This window comes from Ahaetulla prasina, chromosome 4, assembly GCF_028640845.1.
Source record: "Ahaetulla prasina isolate Xishuangbanna chromosome 4, ASM2864084v1, whole genome shotgun sequence".
Classification (NCBI taxonomy): domain Eukaryota; kingdom Metazoa; phylum Chordata; class Lepidosauria; order Squamata; family Colubridae; genus Ahaetulla; species Ahaetulla prasina.
Window position 1 is genome coordinate 131,248,379 of NC_080542.1, and position 24,459 is coordinate 131,272,837.

General features: G+C 38.9%; 1 long non-coding RNA gene across 1 annotated transcript in view; it reads left to right on the forward strand.

The window, feature by feature from the left end:
* The window catches only part of LOC131197778 (uncharacterized), a 60,813-nt gene that overhangs the window by 21,659 nt on the left and 14,695 nt on the right, over positions 1-24,459 (forward strand). Inside the window, exon 4 of the long non-coding RNA XR_009155028.1 lies at positions 8,816-8,953. This is a non-coding gene — a long non-coding RNA (uncharacterized LOC131197778). The remainder of the gene's footprint in view (positions 1-8,815; positions 8,954-24,459) is intronic.

Below are 24,459 nucleotides of genomic sequence, written 5' to 3' on the forward strand. Positions count from 1 at the left end.
TGTGGACTTCAACTCCCAGAATTCTCCAGCCAGCTGGCTGGAGAATTCTGGGAGTTGAAATCCACAAGTCTTAAAGCTGCCAAGTTTGAAGACCTCTGATCTATGGGTTTGATAATTTTCAGAACAACATATTTCCCTTTGGTTTGAAGATGGGAGGAGACACATTTTCAAGGAATTGTATGGATGACCTTAAAATTCTGATGTCCTTCTGCCCCTTCCCCATCTATTGAAGCTTGGGGTGATCATCCATTTTTTGCCAGTAAATGTTATAAGGTTGGCTCCTGTCTCAAGGCTGTCCTCAGAGAAGGCCCCATTGGCCTTAGTGGAATTCAAAAACAAATACAACAATTAACTCTTTGAACAACTTACCTATAAATACCTCCAATATTGGTAGTCCTTGACTTACGAGCATTTATTTAATGACTATTTGAAATAATGATGGTGCCGAACAAAATGATGGATGAATGGTCCTTGTACTTACAACCAGTGGTGGGATTCAGCCAGTTCGCACCACTTCGGGAGAACCGGTTGTTAACTTTCTGAACAGTTTGGCAAACTGGTTGTTGGAAGAAATCGTTAGGGCAGAGAACTGGTTGTTGAATTACTTGAATCCCACTACTGCTTACAACCATTGCCGCATCCCCATGGTTCTATGATCAGAACTTGAGTGCTTGGCAACTAGCTTATGACAGTTGCAGCATCCTAGGGTCACATGATCACCATTTACAACTTTCCCAGAAGCTTCCAACAAGCTTCCCAAAATCAGTGGGAACAGCCAGATTCACCTACCATCTGTGACATTTACTTAATGATGGGGGTGAAAAAACTCTTAAAATTGGGTGTGAATCATTCCTTCTTTGGTCAAAGTTAGCAGACAATTTACTTGTGTTCGCCTAGTGTAATATTCTGTCTCCATGGTGGTAGTTACTTTTAATAATTGTTTTGTGGGTCCATGAGCACTAAAATCCCCTGATGTGCGCCTTCACAGTTGTTTCTTTTTTTTTTTTTTCATAAAAAGTTTTATTTTTACAATCATATCAAATAATTCATCCAATGTACAGTTGTATACAATTAGTCGGGCTTGCCCAGTCACCACCCCCCTTTTTAACATTCTTCCCTCTTCTACCTTCTTTTACTTTCCAAACCTTCGTCTCCTTCTCTTATCTACATCCGCTCCTCCCTCCACCCTATACCTTCCTTCTCCCTCTACTATCCCTCTTCCTTCCTCTTCTCCTCTTTCCTACCTCCTACTCTCTCTTTTCTCCCTCCTCACCGTTCTAAAATGGTAACTATGCAGACCCGATCCTACATTAATTATATTTCTTCAATAATCCCTGTACATTAACCATCACTCCATCTCTACCAAACCCCCAGTTCCCTCCCCTTACCCCCACCCCCCATCCCGACTTCCCAGAACAAAATGCAGGGTATCAAAACTAACAATCATAATCCAAAATAATTCCTAAATTATAATCTCTAGTCACACCACACTTAGTCACACTCTCAATTCCCCTCTCCTTCAAAAATATATCTAATACAAAATATTTCCTAAATTTACTCATATGCTATTCCATAGTTTTTTATCTGATTCTTATTTTAAATATAATCAATCCACATTTTCCATTCTAGAATATATTTTTCTAGTGTATAGTCTTTCAAGTAAGCGGAGATTTTGTCATCTCTGCCAGATTTGATACTTTGAGTGTCCATTCTTCGATTGTAGGTAATTCTTCTTTCTTCCAATACTGAGCAATCAAAAGTCTTGCGACTGTTATTAAGTTCAAAATCAATTTAGTCTCTATAGCTGTGTAGTCCATAATTATTCCTAGTAGAAAGAACTGCGGACTAAAGTCAATCTTCATCTTCAAAATATTCTGCATGATCCACCATACTTTAATCCAAAATGCTTTAACTTTTTTACAAGTCCACCATATATGGTAATAAGTAGCATCTTCACAATCGCATCTCCAACATTTAGCAAGATCTAATATGTATTTCTTGTAAACAGGTAATGTCATTTTTAAATTGTTTCAAATAATGAAATACTTTCCTTCTCTTCTACGGTGAGTTCAGGCCATTAACATTCCAAGATAGGAAACTTTTGGAACACCAGCCGCAGATCACATTTTACTTTAGGCCTTGCTCCTCCCACTGTTTCCGTTGTAGTAGTTGCCAGTTGTTGTTGTGCCTTCATCTCTTGTTCCTTGCGTTTAGCAGCAGCTCTTGTCAACCTTTGTTCTTTTGAATCTAAACCCGTCGTAGGTATTTCCAACACTTGTAATAAATCTTCTTCCATCACAATCTGTTCTTGTACCATTGGAAGCTAGAGGAAGGGAGGCTGAAGTGAAGGAAAGAGAAGTGAAGCAGGTACTTCACAGTTGTTTCTTATGTGCCAATACTGTGTGTCAAGAGGAAGTTGCTTCCCATAATTATCCTAGTATCAAGACCAAGAATTTCAACTGGTAGAGCAAATAGAAGTAATTTGAAATGCAAGGGGAAACTTAGTGGAAGAACTCTTATCTAAGCAAACCAATTTGACTGTGGGGACAGAAATTACCATCTTAATTCCAATATTTTTAATTTGTTATGAACCTGTGACAAACTTTTCACATTTTGTAGAGTAAAATAAATACCATTTTTTTGTTGATGGGAATTTGGTCAGCGTATAAGAAATTATGAGCTGGGATAGCCATAACAACAAGTCAGCCAATGGGAACTGTTTAGTGACTAAGAAACAGGATCTGTTGTGAGCTGTGTCTCGGAGCCTTGGCGTGGCTTAGCGATTCTGTGCTTCTGGATTTTGAGTTCTGGTTCTGGCTTCTTCTACATACATGCATCATATTTTATATTATTGTATATCAGGGGTAGTCAGCCTTTTTATACCTACTGCCCACTTTTGTATCTCTGTTAGTAGTAAAATTTTCTAACCGCCCACCGGTTCCACAGTAATGCGCCGTGTATCGTCGTCTGTGCATGCCTCTCGTGCATTGTGGATTGGGTTTGTGGGGGGGTGCCGGCTACCAGCTCTGCTTGTCTGTTACAGCTGGGTGTTGTTGGGGGAGATGAGCGAGCTATTCTGGGATGAGGCTCTTTTGTTTGTGGTCACACTCTAGCGCCATTTAGTTTCACTTACGTAACATGAACTAAACTTATGCGCGGGCGAGACAAATAGTATATTTTCAGAAATTTAAATTGTCACGGGGAATTTTATGAAAACCTAATGAAAATGTTTATAAATAATGCTATGAAAATATTTTAAATTTTTTTTAAAAAAAGGAAAGTGCTTCGGTATCGGACAAAACCCCTACCACCCACCATGAAAGGTGGAACGCCCACTAGTGGGTGGTAGGGACCAGGTTGACTACCACTGTTGTATATAAAGAAGTTTCTTCTATAAATGAATCCTCCCGAATTATTTATTTGTGTGCTGGTTGGATTGCTGCAAACTCTAACAAATTTATCTTCTGTCCATCTGGATAAATATGTTTTGGAAGATCTGGGTTGCCGATGACAAACTCTAGTTAAAGAGGTGTTCACTTGTGAGTTGGAATTCAGGCTTGGCAATCTCAGAAGTGCAGAATAGGGTTGTTTGTCTTGGCCTTAGGGAAATGACATCAGGTTCTTATCATCTAACCTATTAGTTTGCTTTCACAGGTCTCAACAGAGAGACTTGGCTGTCACCACGTTTTCTCTTACTAAAGCTGTCTTAAAATCTTGGAAATACTTTGACACTGCTGTGTTTATCCTCTTAGGATTTGGGTATTGTGAAACAAGAGAATGTTCCTAGGAGGCTGGGTGGCTTAGCAAGTCAATAAAGTGGCCAAAGCTTTTTACTGATTAATGAGGGCTTTCTTGATCCTATTATAAAATACGTAACCATGGATAGGCATGTTTTCCTGAGATCCAGAACTCAACACAATATTTTGCTCTAAAATTGAAACCTCACCATATTTCAGATGATATTGTTTGAAACTGGGTAGGCCCTGAATTTTTTCCTTAACCTTCTTACAAATATAATTCTGAATCCTTCACCTTTGCTGTAGGAGTCCTTAATCTGGTGGTGGCTACTATAGCAATTATTTCTTCCTGTAACATAGAAACAATGATGGTAATAAGTAGAGTACCTGGGATATGCAGTTTTCAGGGGATCCTCATATTCAGTAAAATTATTGGATATCTTGGGTGGGAGCTGCATTTTCTAAAATTCCTTATACTGGGATGCTGTCGTGAACTTTCTTAGCAAAATGGAACTGGTGTTTCAGGGTGTCTTATACCATTGCTAAACTTTGGAAATCTATACATTTCAGAATTCCTTTCTCACTTACGAATATTTAAACATTTGGTTCATTTTCTAAGCTGGGGAAATTTAGTACTGTAAGAGACAGGTAGTACTTGACTTACAGCAGTTCATTTAGTGACTGTCTAAAATTACAAAAAAGAAACCATTTTTCATACTTGCAACAATTGTAGCATTCCCCATGGACAGGTCATGTGATCAAAATTCAGTCACTTGGCAACTGGTTCATATTTATGATGGTTGGAATCTCTCGAGGTCATGTGATCTCCTTTTGTGACCTTCTGACAAGCAAAGTCAATGGGGAAGCCAGATTCATTTAACAACCGAGTTACTGCAACGATTCACTTAACAACTGTGGCAAGAAAAATCATTAAATGGGGCAAAACTCACTTAACAAATGTTTCACTTAACAGCGTAAATTTTGGGCTCAATTGTGGTTGTAAGTCAAGCACTAGGTGTACTTGATTTTTTAAGGAGTCTTTTGCCTCCAATTTAAGATAGCTCTGAGAGCTCTTCCCTTACTGATATTTTATCCAAGTTCTAAGTTTGCAAGTATTTATTGCCTCCCACATCTCTTCTGACTTCCCAAAAAAGCTGCAGGATTCAAAGAAATCCCTTTTGTCAAGAGCTTTTTCCAAGGGCAGAGTCCTGGAATGGGAAACTGATAACTGGCTTTATTAGTATGAGCGTGAAAGCTAGCAGCAGAAATGAGGTAGCCGTATCGTTGATACCATCCATGGAACAAATATGTAAGCAAGTGAAGAAAACTACCAGAGAAACATTGACATATGAATAAATGAATTTTCTTTATTGGCCAAATGTGATTGGACACACAAGGAATTTGTCTTGGTGCATAGGCTTTCAGTGTACATAAAAGCAAAGATACCTTCATCAAGGTACAACACTTACAACACTTAATGATAGTCATAGGGTACGTAACAATATCCCAAATTTGGTATGAAATGCAGGTTTATGTCCTGAACCAGTAATCCAACTTTGCCTTAGTTGGCCTTTATGAAACGATTCTAATTTGAATGATATGAATGTGTGTGTGTGGGAGTTTGGAGCAGGTTAAAAACGGGAAAAAAATGGCAATAAACTGATGATGTGTTGCATGAGTTACAATCAAGTTTTGGGAAGGAAAACCTATTGCTAGTCTTGGAAATTTTGATTCAGAAAAGAAGCCAGATGATCAAAGAGCTTAAATTATCTCTCCTCTAAGCAAAGGTTGTTATATTTCAACATTTTTTTTAACTGAGGAAAAAAACAGATTAAAGCAGGGCATGACAAAGGTATATAAAAATTGAGTTTGGTGCAGAGAAAGCAGACAGGAAGATGTTTTTCTGTTCTCATAATACTATGAGGCAGTAGGGTCATCCAACAAACAAAGCAAGCCTCCTTTTCACCCAAGATACAATATAGAATTTGCTTCCGCCAGCTTGAATTATTTTAAAAGGAGATTAGATAAATTCACAGAGGAGAAGCCTGCTGGTTGTGATGGCTATATTTTATCGCCAGTATCCCAAAGCAGTTTGTTTATTGCTTTCAGTTGCTGAGAAACAAGAGTGGGATGATGTTATTAAGAGACTCATATAGTATTTCTGGCTTTGGAGAAGCATCTGGTTGGCCTCTGAGGCGGAAGAATGCTGGACCAGATAGACTTTGGCAGAGTACATCTTCTAAGCATAGACCTGAACTTCATTTGCTCTCCAGAACCTTTCCTTGAACATTCACCTTTCACCTTTCATTTCCAGTAACTCTTTTAAGTTGGTTGATGACTGTTTTCAACATCCCAAATACATCAAGTCAACCCTGAAGCTGACCTGACGAAAGCCATTTTGAAGCTTCGGTGTTGCCGCTCGTATTATTTTAGTTTCATTTAATTTTGATTTGGGGAAGATACTTCTACAGTAAGGAAATAAATACATTGCTGGTAGTTCTTGACTTACAACCACAGCTGAGCCAAAAAATTTTGTTGCTAAGGGAGACAGTTAAGTGAGTTTTGCTCCATTTTACGATCTTTCTTTCCACAATTAAATGAATCCCTGCAGTCGTTAAGTTATTAACATGGTTGTTAAGTAAATCTCACTTCCCCATTGACTTTGCTTGTCAGAAAGTCACAAAATGAGATCATATGATCCCATGACACTGCAATTGTCACAAATATGAGTCAATTGCCAAGTGTCTGAACTTTGATCCCATGACCATAAGGATGGTGCAACAGTGTGAAAAATGGTCATGCCACTTTTTTCAGTGCTGTTGTAACTTCAAACAGTTACAATGAATGATTAGAGGTCAAGGATTACCTGTTTATCTGCTTTATACCAGGCCTTCCTCCTCCTCCCAGTCTGTACCCTACCATTGCTCCAAAACATGTGTGGCAAACAAAAGACTGCCTTCTCCGATTTTTACCTTAATCAACAACCTGAGAAGTTTGGTCTGAGACACAGTGACTATCCAAAAGTCACATGCAAAGCTTATGGCAAATTGAACTGGTTCTCCTTGATCCTTGGCTGCTTCCTTATCTACTGTCTCAGTCTACTTTCCTTGAACTAGGTTGGAAAGCAGCTGTCTATTGTCTCTTGGATTCCTTTTCTTTCACTGACTCTTTTAAGTAGATCATGAGGGAGTGAAAGGAAGGCTTCCTGCATGCCAACAATTATTTTCTTTGAAATGTTTTGGTCCGTCTCAGTAGTTTTGGTGACCTCCTTCTGCTAAGTGATGTAAGCTCTCTTTCCCCTGTCTTTTAGCTCATCTCTGGAAGCCAGTTGCATGCCGAGTTGCAGAAGGAGAAAATTCAAAGGGGAAATAAAGTTAAACTATTTTTGCCTCAGTAATAATGGAATATTGGATAAAAGAGAGTAACAACAGATTAACAGAGTTAGAAAGGACCTTGTAGGTCATCTAGTCCAATCCCCCGCCCAAGCAGGAGACCCTACACCATTTCTGACAAATAGAAATCCAATCTCTTCTTGAAAATCTGAAGTGATGAAGCTCCCACAACTTTCCCAAAGGCAAAGCTGTTCCACTGGTTGATTGTTCTCACTGTCAGAAAATTTCTCCTTATTTCCAGGTTAAATCTCTCCTTGTTCACTTTCCATCCATTTTTCCTTATCTGGCCTTCAGGTGCTTTAGAAAATAGCTTGACCTCTTCCTCTCTTTGGCAGCCCCTCAAAGTTAGAGGGGAAATGAATTCCTAGGACTTCTAACTTCCGGTTCAACTCTGCCTTCATGAGGTACATTTCCTACATCTTTCCCTACAGAGCCAAGCTTGTTCTTGTCTTCTTTTCCTTGTTTTCCGGCCATGCTGGAAGCAAAGTTAACACAACGTATTTAGGACCTCCTTGGTGGGTTTCCCTGCAGCCATCAATTGAGAAAGTGGAGTGCATGATGAGTAAAGCACAATCATCTTCTGCAGGGAACTCATTTTGTCTCGTGCTGCCAAGAGTGTTACATTCTGAAAGCATTTATGCTCAGCAGGGAAGGATGTGTGATGATCAGCAGGGGACACTGTGAGTAACAGCATCAGAAGAGAATATCAATTTTCCATGAATCTGAGCCAAGACCGGCAGAGCTGTCCACCTTTATACAAGATCACTGCTGGTTTCTTAGACACTGAACAGAATTTATATGCAATGATTATCTCTGCCTTTTGTGTTAGTTCTTGTATATTTTTGCATTTTGGTCAAGTAAACATGAATGGGAGAAAGTAAAGCTAAGCGGAAGTGTGGGCAGAATTTAAGCAGGCAAAGTATGTTTTTTGGTTCGGTTTGATTTTCATCTTAACATCCACCAAATAAAGTTAGATCCCACATACTGGATGAGGAGTATGTTCCAAATTGTGCACAAGGAGATAGAACTCATTGTCACTTTAGCCCCTCTTCTACCAAATTAAAAAAATGGCTTGCATAATTATTACAAGGATACTAGCATTCTGATGTAAAAAATATTTTATTGTGTTGTCACTTCTGTTAAGCAATGAAGAACTAACACATTCTTGTAACTTGGACAAAAGTTTGTATTACACCTAAACATAAATAGGTATGACATAGTGCTAATTGATGGACATGTTGACATCTCTCCCAGAAGTATATAGATAAGCCAAATATGGCATGCCAGGGTTTTTTTTAATGCCCGAGTGACAATGCAAGAACATAATCCTGTGATTTAAAACAATGAAGGAACCTATAGTCTAAGATTAGGACAACTTTAAACTGTAAATTTATCCCTTGTTAATCTCAATATGCTAAAACCTGGAGGTGATGCTTATTTGGGTTTTACCTTTGGGGTTTTATTTATGTCAGCTGTCATTCTCAACTCAACTTCCCAGGCTTGTTGTTGCAAACAAAAGAGGAAGAGGAAGAGGGAATATTAGGTATGTTTGCTGCCTTTAGTTACTTATAAAGTAATAATAGCAATAGCATTTATACTTATATACTGCTTCATAGTGCTTGACCTCTCTAAGTAGTTTACAGAGTTAGCATATTGCTTCCAACAATCTGTTTCCTTATTTTACAGAGGATCCTGGAAGGATGGAAGGCTGAGTCGACCTTGAGCCACTCAGAATCGAACTACTGGCAGCTGGCAGTCAACAGAAGTAGTCTGCAGTATTCATAAAGCGCATAATAAAGATTGGATAAAAAATCTAATAGACAGGTCAGCCAGCCCGGAAACAAATTTCTTTATTTTATAATAATGCAGATGTGGATAGAAAGAAAAGGCAAGAAAAATCTTAGGATGGATCCAATGTGTGATTTATATCTTGTAACTTCTATAATTTTAAAACGAAGTTTGCAGTTTTGCGTACGCTTTAGAAGGAACTCTTTAAGACCTGCCCTTCCTTCTGATTTCATCTCTGCTTTTGACTCTGGATTGCTCCATCGCTCTTCACCTCTTCTTTGCTAAGGGGACATTTTGTTACTTTGATTTTTGTTAGTGAATACCAATTCTCAAGCATTCTGTCCTATTGTTCCCCTTTTTTTCCTCTCCCACCTTCTTCACAATTTTCTAAGGCCTAATGATGAAACAGCTTCCAGTATACACACATTTTTAAACAGTCTCTCCCCACAACCCCCCACCCTGTGAACAGTAGACTGGATTTCTTTTTCTTTCTTTCTTTTTTTCTTGAAGTCTTTGCTTTTAGCCAGGCCTAGGGCTTCAGAGTCCTGTAATTGTGTCTCAGTACTTTGCTGTAATGTAGGGAACCGCTAAAGAGCATGCAATTAGTAGCCGCTTTTTTGAATAGAGCAGTTAATCAGCAGACAATCAGCAGACAAAGGAGAAAGCTTAGGACCTGTTAGACTGAAAGGAAGGGTTACTATTGTCATTGCTGCAAGAAATGCCCTGCTGATATGCTTTCTTACAAGATTGTTGAGGAGAAATATGTACATCTCATGCAAGGAGCCCCTGGTTGGGTCTCCTATTTGGAACAAGGGAGAGGTGGAACTTTGTTAATCTAAGCATTATGTTTAGGTGGAACTTCCCAAATCTAAGAATTATGCTTTTTGGGTTCAACTAAACTGTGGTTCCTATTTTTTTTTAAAAAAAATATTCTGTGCCTCTTTTGAAATAGTTGCTCTGAAATACTCAAATAAAACCACAGTGAAATAATCTTGGCAAAAGGGATGACCTAGCACATCTCTTTTGGCTGACCTTGCTGTCATTGGGAAAGTGTAAAATGAATGGAAGAAACCCGATATAGTTTTTCTATTGGCTTTGTGTTGAGCTGTCACTCAATCATAGGCTGGGAGTTTGCTTTGGAAAATGCAGTCTTGTTTCTTTTGAATGGCTGTGCTTTTTTAACATATGTAAATGTATGCAAATAATCATAAGGGTTTCCTCCCTCTTTTTTCTTAAAAAAGGGCAGCTCTCATGGCAACCAGTAGCTCTTATGTGCATTTTTTTTGTAAGGTATGCCCAGCTTTATGAAGTGACCTTACATTTAAAAAGGCAAGGTGTTACTGCTTTACTATAGGTTGCTTTCAATGGGTGAAGTTTCCATTCATTCTCTGAGAAATATATGAAGCAAAATCATAAATTAATCAAATGATCATGAAATGCTCAAATGTTCTGGTCTTATTTCCTACCAGTTTGCATTCAGTTTGATAAAATAAAATTTGTTTCTTTAAGAAATTCTTTTTTTTTTAAAAATATAATGTTGGAGAAATTTGGAATATGGTGGGTCCTTTCAGTCACTTCAGTAATCTGAGGGTCAGGAATTACAGTGCTGATAAAAACCTGTGATTCCACTAAAAATATTTGCAATTCTACAGTACTGTGATTTACAACAGGATCTGAGCTTCTTCTAAATCCTATTATAGCTAAAGAGATTCCAGTTAAACAAACAACACATAATACGGAGTTAGTCCAACTTATTTAACATGGTTGTGGAGAAAATGGGAAAAAGAAGTGCTGTGTACATTACTTTAAGCTCCTTAAAGAAAGACAAGATTATAAATCTAACCCATGAATGAAGCAAACAATGTCCTGTGTCATGTTGTATTGGCTGAGCCAACATTGATGCTTTTTGCTGCAAAAAAATGTGAAGTTTTAGATTTAGCAAATCTGTTGACATCACTGTTAGAAGAAGTGACTTTGACCAATTTTTTCTTGATTTTGAGGCATTTTGTCCCACACCGTTTTATAGAGCTGCTTCTGCTCTCTTATACTGTATTTTTATAAGCATACATGGACTGATGCTTGAGGTCATGCCATGACATTTAACTGGGTTACAGTCAAAATTCTGATTTGGTCATTCCAAAATTTGCTTCAGCCCTTCTGTGGTACAGTTACTGCATGTTTAGTGTTTAATATTATTGTGCTTCCTGATCCATATTGGTTTAAGTTGCAGCTTATGAATGGATAGTGTGATGTCTTTTTAAAAAGTTTCTGATATAGTCAAGTATACATTGTTTTATCAATGACTGTTAGTAAAGTCATGAGTCATGATAATTCCACAGTTCTGTATCATATCCTAATTAGCATGAACTTTTTTTTTTTTAAAAATGCAGTGCTAATATAATGTTCTCATTCATGTTGGAAATGTCCACTTTTGTCTCACGGGTCCATAAAACATAATTCCAGAAACTTGCTGAACTATCTATATCAATAGATTTTCTTCTTTAATTATGTCCAATTGCCTGGGACAAACAACGCTTATCTCTGAGTATATAATAGAATTTTTTATTGGCCAAGTGTGATTGGACACACAAGGAATTTGTCTTGGTGCATATGCAGGGGGGCCTCTGTGGCTCAGACTGCTAATGCAGTCTGTTATTAACACAGTTGCCTGCAATTACTGCAGGTTCTAATCCCACCAGGCCCAAGGTTGACTCAGCCTTCCATCCTTTATAAGGTAGGTAAAATGAGGACCCAGATTGTTGGGGGGCAATAAGTTGACTTTGTATATAAATATACAAATAGAATGAAGACTATTGCTTGACATAGTGTAAGCCGCCCTGAGTCTTCGGAGAAGGGCGGGATATAAATGCAAAATAAAAAAAAATAAAAAAATAAAAATGCTCTCAGTGTACATAAAAGAAAAGATACGTTCATCGAGGTACAACATTTACAACACAATTGATGGTCAAGATATCAATATAAATCATAAGGATTGCCAGCAACAAGTTATAGTCATACAGTCATAAGTGGAAAGAGATTGGTGATGGGAACTATGAAACGATTAATAGTAGTGCAGATTCAGTAAATAGTTTGACAGTGTTGAGGGAATTATTTGTTTAGCAGAGTGATGGCCTTCGGGAAAAAACTGTTCTTGTGTCTAGTTGTTCTGGTGTGCAGTGCTCTATAGCGTCTATAGCGTCTATAGCGTATAGTGAGTGATTATGTCAAAAAAGTCAAGATGTCTGCGAGACTCTGCAGTCAAAAGCCCCACTTCTATTTAAGGTATCTCATGACACATGCAAAAAAAGCGGCAGATCTTTGATCGTGTTGGTACAACAAACTATATAAGATGTGGTGGTATTGTCCAATTATTGTACCTTGCCTAGTGGAAAATGCCATAGCAACAACTGTAATGGGCAATATTGAGAAAAAGAAATGAAAAATGACCTGTTGAAATAGAATAAAAATGATTTTATAAATTCTTGGTATGAGTTGCCTGTAGTTGAATTATATTCCTAATATTTGAAATTTATCTATTTATGAAAAACTTTGGATCTATTGTGCCTGGACTGTTGTAAAACAGATTATATGTTCTTGGAAGAGTCCTAGAAGACAGATGCCAAAGGCTGGTTTAAAGAAATGTATCATGCTCAGCTTTTGAATTGGCTCTTGGTCAACATAATGAAAAAGGCTGGACAACATGATGCTGTGTGATCGAGATTTAATTTATTGTTTAAAAATTGAGCTATAATATTTATATAACTCTATGTTGGGAGGGAGTTGATTTCTTATTTTTGGTTGCTTAGTGATTTCCCCCCCTTAATTCTGTGTATTTGCTTTTTTATATTCTGTGAGTTTTGTTTCATACTTGTTTCTTACTAGCTCAAGGTTGACTCAGCCTTCCCTCCTTCCCAGGTCAGTAATATGAGCAATATGCTGACTCCATAAGCCGCTTAGAGAGGGCTGTAAAGCACTGTGAAATGGTATATAAGTCTAATTACTATTGCTATTGTATGTATGTTTTTTTTTAAGCAAAAAAGACCATTAAAAAAAGGAGGAGATGCCTGGAGATCTCCGTTGACCAGTGCTTCCAAAGGGAATTGGGCAGGAATGGTTCATTCTTCCCTTTGTTGGAATGTGATATATCAGAGGTTGTAAGGATGGCTTCCCACATAGTTATGTACCGGTTCACAGGTATCTATAGCTTGGGAGTGAAAATTTACGGGGTGACATCTGCAGAAATGTGATTGAACATCCTGCCTGTGTAAAAGGAGTGGAGTTGCAATTGTAACCCTGTGCTTATCATCCTGGTGGATTTGGCCATCTCCTACTCCAGGGCTCCAATCAGTACCATAAAACAGCTCGTCATTTGTTAAATAGCTCAAATATTTCCTGGGTAACCCTAAATTTCTTCTTTTAAAGCAGAGGGGTCCTTCTGCGCAACCTTCAAATGTATAGACCAACTCTAGGAATTCTCTAGCCAGCATTGTTCTTGCTGACAATTTGAGCGTTGAAGAACATAAATCTGAGGATGCTTGAACTCTGCACTAACTCAATTTACAAGGAACTACTGTTAAAGCAAGTCTGGGAAAATTCTTTTTAATCCCTGACTGACTGCCAGCTGATGTCATCTGCTTGTTATATGTCTAGGATTTGGATTTGGCCACATTCAAGTTTTCATATTGATATCTGGTTTTGCATTTCCATAAATCCTGAAGATTTTGAGAAAGGGGATTCCCAGAGCTATGGGAAAATTATGATCACTTCTCTTTCCAATTCAGCTTCCTCCATTTTAATTGCAGTCTGAAGGTTCACTGTTAACAGTATGAAAGCAAAAAAATTAATATTAAGATATTTCTAAATCCCTTCTATTTCCATGACAGTAGGTGTTCATTTGAGTCATCTGCTTATTTATCCAAAAAGACTCCAGGGAGTTTTCTGGATGTAAAAGAGCTTTTACAAAATTTTTGAGACATGTCGTAAAGATTGAAGAGAGAAAAATACCTGAATTAATTCCAGCTGGTCGTAACATATACCAAAATTGATGTGAGATTATTACTGGTAATTATAAAATTATTAGAATGAAAAAGCACAGTAGCTTTTTTCAGGCTTTTAGATTGTGTCCATTTATCTGCAACTCTTGACACTCTGTGTTTAGTGGAATGTACTCATAGAATGCCCTCAACAGAAGGCTGGAGATTAGATGGCATTACGCTGTTGGGATTCCCGTAAAGAAGGAGTGTCAAACTCAAGGCCCGGCGGCTGGATCTGGCCCACAGGGTGCTTAGATCTGGCCCATGGCACCTCTACCAGTGAAAATGGAGCTCAGGAGGGCTGCAGGTGGCCCTCCTGAGCTCCGTTTTTGCTTGTAGAGGGTTCCAGAAAGCCCTCACAGCAAAAACAGAGCTCAGGAACCCATTTTCGCTGGCAGAGCACTCACGCCACCACAGGCGCCTCTGACATTGAGCATGCCACGCCCACCCTGGCCACGCCCATCCTGGCTACACACACCCTGCCCTCCCAAGGTCAAACACAACCCATATGCGGCCCTCAATAAAATCAAATTTGACACCCATACAGTTAAGCAAGATTCTTGATTGTATGTGACTTGGAAACCATATTTAGCTAATGATGGTGAACACAGAAAAGTCAGTTTTGGAGGAACTGTGCCACAGCAGGACTGCTCGTTGCCTTCAAAAGAATACCAGAATTAGACTCATGTATTCATTCATTCCGTCAATCTTCAACTGATCTTGTCTAGGTCTTAGGAGCTTGGTGCTGTTAGTCTCTGATAATTTTGATGGCTTTTGGTAGGAAAATAGGTTAGAAATGTTTTAAGCAAAGGGTGCAAATTAAATGACAGGGAGAAGACCCAAGTCTGCTTTGCTTCAGCAAGAAGACTCTGCAGTATTCCCTGGATTAACCCTCTCCTCCCTTCCCGTCCCTCCCCTCCCCTCCCCTCCCCTCCCCTTTCCTCTTCTCTCCCCTCCCCTTTCCTCCCCTCCCCTTCTCTCCTCTCCTCTCCCCTTCCCTTCCCTTCTCTCTGTAAAGTAATGGTGAGTCTTAACTCAGAACAGGATTATCAAAATTCAGATCCCCTCCCCTCCCTCCATAGAATCTCATTCTATAGTGCTGTTGATTGGAGAATCTCCTACCTCAGTTTGTCCAATGACAAGGCCAGAGATGAGTCCTTATATCTGAAAAAAATTTGGAGAACTTAAAAAATAACAATGCTATTGCATCTTTGGGGTTTAAACCCATAGGTCACTCCAATTTTTTTTATCTAATACTACCATATCTGATCTAGCAAAATCAAACAATGACTAGATTATAGAAATATACTTTTGATGTCACCCATATTATGTGGAGCTACTGGATTTCCGGATCCAGTACACCACGTAAAGCTGAAAATGAACAAGGCTCACCAACACTGATTTATTACTGCTGAAATTGTGTATCTAATGCTATATTTTGACCTTTTGTTTTATCAGTTCCTCTATCAAAAATGATCTGAAAAAAATAAATTACGCAATGCCCTTTCCTCCTGTATGTTTTGTGCACTGGAAATCCCTGTCTTACTAAATAGATACGGACTGAGCAAACAAAATAGCAACACAGAATAACAACAGCAATGGAATAAAGCAGCATTTTACAAAACAGAGGTTAATTTTGTTCCTGTTGTCAAGAGGAAATGGATTGTGCATGTTTAAATTGGATGAGGTGACATTAACAAAAATGTCAAAATTTTGAAAAGAACAAGAAGCCACTTGATGCTTTTTCTAAACAAAATTAAGTAGACCAATTTTGTTTAATTAAATGTGTTTATTTTGTTGAATCCCTTTAAAACTCAATCCTATAGCACATTGAAATGTGGAATGAAAAAAAAAAAGTAACAATGCTAATCCTGGATGTTAAGCTTTGGACAATCCCATATTTCACTGTGAAAACATCTTTGATAAGATTTATTATTTAGAACTATTAGGGAGTTAGTAACATTCTGTATTTTCACCCTTTTGGGGCAGATAAACATTAAGGACTTGTTATTGTTTTATTTTGCATAAATATATGACTCAGTATATCACTGCTTATCTTCATTGTTTCATTATAGCAAGGTGATCTGAGTTATTGAGTGGTCTTTAGAGAGTAATTAACTATCCAGAGCTAAGGGACAATGCATTCTGTTGTAGTAGAAGAACTAATAATCTGACCAATACAGAAGGTAGAAGTGTCCTTTTTCTCCACTATTTTTTTTTCTTTAAAATTAATTCCCATTGATAAGAATATGAAGGAAAATAACATAGCCAGCTCCTGTCTAATGGAGTTCAGGGGCCCTTCTATGAATATATTGAAGGATTGAAACAGATGAAAGTATTTGGAGACACTTTTGGAAATACTCTTAAGGTCAGTTTTTTTTTAACCTTGGCAACTTTAAAACATGTGGACTTCTAGAATTTTTCAACCTATAGCTAAACACCATAGTTACACATAGCTGGCTGCAAAATTCTGGGAATTATAGCCCACATATATTAACATTTACCAAAATTGAGAAACACTGCTGTGCGTCATTGTTTTTCATACATGTCCATTTTAAGATGTGTAGGCTCCAACTCTTAGAATCCCCTAATCAGCATGTAGTATGAGGACTTCTGGGAATCGAAGTCTACAGATCTTAAAGAATTCAAGTTTGAAAAACACTGCTCTAGGTCACAGTTACAATATTTCTGATAGATGGCCATTCAGCTGTGATAATATATCAAACAAAGGACAGGCTCCCCCACCTCTTGAGAAAGACTGTTGTATTGTTGAACAGTTTTTTATTATTGGCTTTCTGGAACAACTCTGAACAATTATTGTTTTGTACATTACATGTCAGTTCTTTTAGATAACTGAAAACAACTTCCTGAGTTTTCTTTTGTCCAAGCTAAACATATGCAACATCTCCAAATTCATAAGTGTTCCTTTCAGGCTTATTATCATCTTGCTTGCTGTTCTCTGGATATACTCCAGTTTGTCATTGTCTATCCTAAAATGAAGTATTCATATCTAAATGTAACAATCCAGGTGTAATCTATCACGACAGAATGGAGAGTATCCAGATTGCAATTATCTTCTGTTGCTGCAGCCTGGAATTGTAGTTGCTTGTTGTATTTGTATTTGTATGTAGTTGTATTATACAGTTGGTTCGCATTCTACCTTGTGATTATTCTTTTACAGTTGCGTCATACTGTTCATTCATTTTTTAAGTACAGGTAGTCCTTAACTTATGACCATAACTGTGCCCAAAATTTCTATTGGCAAGCGAGATATTTATTAAATGAGTTTTGCCTCACGTTAAGACCTTTTTTCCACAGCTAATAAGTGGATTACTGAACTTGTTAAGTTAGCAACATGGTTGTTAAATGAATCTGACTTCCCATGACTTTGCTTGTCAGGTGGTCACAAATCACGTGACCCTGGGACACTGCTACTGTCATAAATATGAGTCAGTTGCCAAACTTCTGAACTTTGATCATTTGACAGTGGGGATGCTACATAAGTGTGAAAATTAAGTCACTTTTTTCAGTGCAGTTTGAACACTCACTAGAAGCTGAGGACTACCTATATTCAGATCTCTTTGACATGATCCATTGAATGGTATGGTTTTCCCAACCTGTACTCATGTCTTTAATTGTTCCTACTCTGTGGTGCCGTGAGCTGTGATAGCAAAGTGGTTAGAATGCAGTATTGCAGGCTACTTCTGCTGACTGCTGGCTGCTAGCAGTTTGGCAGTTCAAGTTCCATTGGCTGAAGCTTGACTCAGCTTCCATGCTACTAGGTCAGTAAAATCTGTAAACTGTAAACTGTAAGTATAAACTGCTTAGAGAGGGCTGTAAAGCACTGTGAAGCGGTATATAGGTCTAAGTGCTATTGCTACTCAAGAATATTGCAATTGCTACTTTTGTGATTCATCTTCTTGGTTTCTGTGCATTTGTCTCACCATGGTAAGTTCCTCCTGCATTATACTGTCCTCTGAAGTGTTTTTATCTTCCCAATATTTGTGTCTTCTTCAAAACTAACACTACATGAATATACAATGATTCAAGTCACCTAATCTAGCATAATAAGAAAATAGCCTACTTAGGCTTCTGCCGCCTATAAAAAATATACTATTGGCAAGACTTCTACATTGGTGAAAACTTTGAAGAGCAGACTTTGTGGAACTTCTGTCTGTTAGCAGAATAGTTTTGTGACATTCTTTATCTAAGATTTGATAGTAGGGATGTATCTCTTGGTTTAAACAAGGATGAGAATTCCAGTACTTTCATTAAATTATTGATGCACAAATGTATCAGGGGTGAAATGCTACTAGATCGGACCAGATCGGGTGAGTAGATAGCAGAGATTAGGTCTGGTTCACCACACCGGTAGCAATTGCCGGCTGGCCACGCCCTCAAACCAGTCCATGGCCCGCAGTCCAGCCTTCACAAGCTGGACACCAGGACACCGGGAAGGCTGCTCACCACCCGCTCGCCACCTGCTCACCCTTCAGTCAGGGGCCGGGGCCCATTCCCCGAGGCCCCGGAGCCACCACCTGCTTGCCGCCTGCTTCAACCGGGTTGGGGAATGCACCATTCCCTGACTCTGGCCTTTTCCCGGAGCTGCCGCCCGTTCTTCCTTTGCCACATGGCATGTACTTACCTTCCTCCAGTGGCTGGCTGCCAGGAAAGGCAAGTGTCTGAAAGTTACCAGAGCTGCTCTCCTCCTTGAAGGAGCCAGCGCTTTCCATGCACCAGCTATGCAAGCGCACACAATTTATTTCATTCATTTATTAGCAGGTTGGGTGTGCGCTTGGGCAGATTGCGCATGGAACAAGGTGGCGATGGCAGTTGCATATTCAAGAAGGAGAGCGGCTCCGGTAACTTTTGGATGCTTGAGGCAGGTGGCAGCTCTGGGGCCTTGGGGAATGGTGCATCCCTGGGCCTCGGCCCCTGACCCAAGGCGAAGGGTGAACGAGTGCTAAGCAGGCGGAGAGGCTGCAGCTGCAGGCATCTTGCAAAAAGGGAAAAGGCAGAATAGAAATTTAAAAAAAAAATTCCCGGTTCTATGGGCGTGGCTAGGTGGGGGGGGTTGTGATTGAGTGGGCATGGCTGTGAGTGACATTGAGTTGGCCATGCCCACTCAGTCACAGGACACACCCACCCACCAAGCCACACCCACAGAACCGGTAGGGAAAATTTTTAGATTTCATCCCTGAAATGTATGCTTGCCATCATAATACAGATGTTCCTTTCAGACCTAATTCAATCACCCCCCATTTAGTTATTCTGACTGAGGAAGAGGGAGAATGTCATCTAGTAATCTAGAAAAGGCAAGTCTCAGAAGCTTTACAATTGGAAACTCTCTTGGCTGCTATGGATGTTATCTAGCTGGGTAACAACTGCAAGCCAACAGTTGAGCTCAGAAAGCATCAAGAACTCCCATAGTTTAAGCCCAAGATATAGATATTCTATTCTATTTCTATTTCACCTATTGCTAGTATTTCTATTTCTATTTCTATTTAATCTATTTCTATTTCTATTATTTCTATTTCTACTTCTACTTCTATTTCTATTCTGTACAGATTATCAAAATTAATTCATGTCAGATTTTTTTTTATTGTTTTCTTTGACAATATGATTAGATTAGTGACCAAAAGAATGCTGGGCATGTATGTAATAAGATTTCTACAAGGGATTTGAAAAAAATGTATCCTTTTTTTGGTATGCTGGAATAATATAGGGATGGAACATCTAATTTCAAATGGATGCACAATCGGCCGAACTGTAGCCAATTGTAGCCAATGCATGGTCTTTAATGTCTATATAGAGGAGGCAAATAATGGGCACCAAAGAGTTCTATCCTTGGCTTAGCACCAGTGGTGGTATTCAGCTGGTTTTATCTGGTTCAGGCATCCCATTTTTGACACTCTGCACATGTGCAGAGGTCCTGCATATGCAAGGAGCTTCTGCACATGTATGCAGGTCCTGTGCATGCACAGAGGTCCTGCGCATTCAAGCACACTCACATTTGTGAACTGGTATTGAAGGCAAGGGAATACTACCCCTGTCTAGCACTGTTCTTCATATATCTTCATCTTCATAAATGATTTGGATGAACAAACCTAAGGGTTGCTCATATATACAAAGCTGTGGCGATTGCTAACACCCTAGGAAAAACGCTCAAGTGACAAGATGATCTTGATAGGTTTGAACATTTGGTTCTATTTAACAAAATGTTGTTCAGTGGTGAGAAATGTAAGGTTCTGCATTTAGGCAGGAAAAACCAGATGCACAGGTAGAAGATAGGCAGTAGCTGGCATCGAAGTAGTACTTTGCAAGAAGACTCTGGGGATCCTGGTAGTTCATAAATTAAGCATGAGACAGCGGTGTGTGGCACCTGTCCAAAGAGACAGTGAAGTTTGAGTCTGGATCAAACAGAGTGTTAAGATTAGTGATAGCACCATTCCATGCTGTACTTCAAACCACACCTGGAATATTGTGTCTGGTTCTATTGCCACTATACAAAGAGACTCTGTGGAGCTGGCAGGAATAGGGAGGAGAATGATAAACATGGCAAGCAGTGGTGGGTTTCAATTTTTTTTACTACTGGCTCTGTGGGTGTGGCTTGGTGGATGTGGCATGGCTTAGTGGGTATGGCTTAGTGGGTGTGGCAGGGAAAGGATACTGTAAAAATCTCCATTCCTTCCCCAATCCAGGGGAAGGTTATTGCAAAATCCCCATTTCTTCCCAATCAGCTGGGACTTGGGAGGCAGAGAATAGATGGGGGCAGAGTCAGTCAGAGGTGGTACTTACTGGTTCTCCGAACTACCCAAAATTTCCACTACCGGTTCTCCAGAACTGGCCAGAACCTGCTGAAACCCACCCCTGATGGCAAGGAATAGGGAGGCGAAAGGAACAGATAAAGGACATGGTATATTTAACCTAAAAAATAGGTGAGAGATAATAGCAGTATTCCAATACAGGAAGGGATGTCACAGGGCTGAGGGTGTGAAGCGCTTGAAGGTGAGACAAGAACCTATAAGTGGAAGATTTCCAGAGAAAGATGCAGACTTGAAAGTAAGAGGAATTTCCTGTCTGTGAGAGCTATTAAAAGCAGTGAGAATTATTAAACGGCTAATAAGCAGACAGGTATTAAGACTGTTTTGTTTGTTACGGGTGTTCTGTCACTGGAGGTTTTCAAGAAGATTGGATTTTTTCTGGAATCAGATGAGGATTCTCATCCAGAGGAAGATGCTGAAGTTGAAGGCTCAAAGTTCTTTTCCAACTCTATGATCCTGATTCTATGAAGCAATATGGGAACTAATGAAACCCTTTGCACAAGGGAAGAAGATTAGATTTCATTATACATGGTGGAAAAGTCTACCTTGAAGGTATAAAGAGAGAGAAGGTAGTCAAAAGAAATAGGAAGACGTGGTGGTCTTGTCATCCAGATTATTGGATTCTCTCTCACTATCTTATTTTTCTATCCAATCATGGTTGCATGCCTTTCTCATTCACTTTCTATCAAAAAAAAAAAGGTGCCAAACTAGGTTTTTTTTTTTACTTCTAGGGGAGTTTTTCTGCACAATTCTTCTAATAATTTTGGTTGCCCTCCTTATTTTATCTCCATTGTTCCAATAACTCTTTTGAGTTTCAGTGAACTAAACAGTTCACCATGCTGAAGATTGAATATTTTGGCCACCTAATGAGAAGAAAGAACTCATTGAAAAAGACCCTAATGTTGGGGAAAAATTGAAAGCAAAATGAGAAGGGGATGGCAGAAGATGAGATGGTTAGATGTTATCATCAAGGCAACGAACATGGATTTGGGCAAACTGCAGGAGGAAAGAAGGGCCTGGCTTGCTATGGTCCATGGGATCACCAAAAGTCAGACTTGACTTAGCAACTGAACAATAACAGTCCACACTATTTGTATTTGTAGAAAGAACAGTTTTATATTAAATCTATTTCCAACTAATGTGGAATTCAGATTTGATGGCCATTAAACACTGAGAAATAGTTCAAGAGAAATCTACCTGATTTCAAGAACCATTTCTTTATCACTCAAGGCCATTTTGGACCAGATTGATGTATATATACGTGAGCTTTGGAGTTAAGGGCAAACCTTATACAGTAGTAAAACAATTTATGAGTGTTATACAGTATTTCTGTATATTCTGTAAATACTGTAATAGAGTATTTCTGTGGCCTCTATAGAGTGGCCGACTCCCAGCTGACTGTATTGTTCTATATATTAATATTAATCCTTTGTCAAGATACCATTCAGCAATACATGGGCTTCTTTATGAGGATTAGGAGCTTGTAAAATTGGTCTTGTTGCAACTCTTGAGAACTTCAGGAAATACTTGCCTGGGAATGCCAGAGAGAGGAAAACTTAATATGGGCATTTGTAAACCTGCTTTTCTGTTTGCAAAAAGAAAAAAAAAGTGCTTTGAGAGACAAAACTTCCTGCTAAGCCAATTTATTTCTGAGATAATAGCTGGGATGGTCTAAAAGTAATGTTCTAAAGGCAAACACAGTAATTAATTTGTCACAGGAATCTGAGGGGTCCTCTTCCACAGATAGGTGATAATGAATGTTTTGCATGTAATTAGCAGGAGTAATTAGCACTTTGGTAGTAACAAATAGATTGGGTGGTACACTGCAAACACACAATGAATTGCTGAACTAACCTAGGTATTTGTGTCCTTTGACAATGTTCCAGTTTGTTTGTTCTAAAGATTACAGCTTTGTATGGAAAGAACTTGTACCTGATCCATTTGCTTCTAGAGATATGTGTGTTGAAATCCCATTTAGGCATTTATAGTGCTAAACAAAGTAATGTTGAATTTAACCAAAGAAATAAGCAAAATTGCATTGATAAAAAAAAACCCTAGCCTTTTGATCCAATTCGTAAAAAACACACACAACCTAACAGCATGAATAAAATATAAAACATTAACAAGGGATGTATAAGCAAAATCAATACAAAAAAGTATAAAGTGAAAAAAATCAATCCACTCTAATTCAGACTACTTTAGGATGCTCGTTCTATTAAAAAAAACCAAGACAAACTCATAAGTTTTTGGAACACTTTTAAAGGGTTTAGAAATCATGGTAGAGCCAAGAAAGTAGAACAAGTTGCCCTTCGTATATCAGAGAATAACATCTTCCAGTGGTCTTGAATAGCAGAGGCCATTAATTTAAATTTGAATAAACATGCATGTTTGTATGCATGTGTATTATAGAAAGTTAGTACCCACCCCTCTCCTAGAAGAACGAAACATTTTGAGAAGTATTAAAAAGGCAGAATTCTTCCCTGGATGAGAAATGGAGAAACATGCTCTTGGAAAGCATCACCCAACTTTCTTAAAAGCCCTCAGCAGATGTCAGCAGTTATTTATTTATTTATTTATTTATTTATTATTTAAATTTTTATACCGCCCTTCTCCCGAAGGACTCAGGGCGGTTCACAGCCAGATAAAAATACACAATAATATTACAATATAAATACAATTAAAATACAATTAAAAAACTTATTCAATTGGCCGAGATTAAAAAATTTAGGATAAATAATAAAAAACCCATTAAAAAACCCATAAATTTAAAAACTAATCCAGTCCTGCGCAGATGAATAAGTGAGTTTTAAGCTCGCGACGAAAGGTTCGGAGGTCCGGAAGTTGACGGAGTCCTGGGGGGAGTTCGTTCCAGAGGGCGGGAGCCCCCACAGAGAAGGCCCTTCCCCTGGGCGTCGCCAGACGACACTGTCGCGCCGACGGCACCCTGAGGAGTCCCTCTCTGTGAGAGCGCACGGGTCGGTGAGAGGTATTCGGTAGCAGTAGGCGGTCCCGTAAATAGCCCGGCCTTAAGAGATAAAGAGATAGATAGCCCTATTCATAAGCAAATACACTCACCCTAGATCCAGCAAAAGTGGGATTAACCCACAGCCACAATAGAAATTGCTCAACATCTCTTCAATGTATCACCCTCAGAAACGTCAATCAAACTTAGCTCAGGACAAACTCCTAGGATTTGTACTTGGACCCATGGGAGTCTTGACAACAGTCAATAGAGTACATGTTCTTTAATAGGAACAGGAAGCTCAAGTGCAAAGCCCAAAAGAAGGTATAACCCCCACCACTCTCAACCCCATGTGTTCAGCTGCACCAGAACCATGTGCTTGGTGGCTCTGCTTCATCATTAAACTATCTTTCCAATCAGACTCCATGTTTCCAGTGTATTTCTCCCGACTTGGAACGGAACCAGATGGATATTTCTTCCAACAGTATGCATGAATGTATGTGCTTTTCACAGGTAGCCATCCAGCCATTAAACACCTCCAGCAAAAGAAACTCTGGTATCTGTTGAAGCAACCTGTTCTGTTATTGAACAGTTTTTGCTGCTAGGAATTTGTAAGCTGATGTCCAAACAAAGTCTTATCATTTAAATCCTTTGTTTCTTCATCCTGCCTTCTCAATAGCTCGGAATAATTCTTCCTCTTATTTTATCACATAGTCTTTCAGT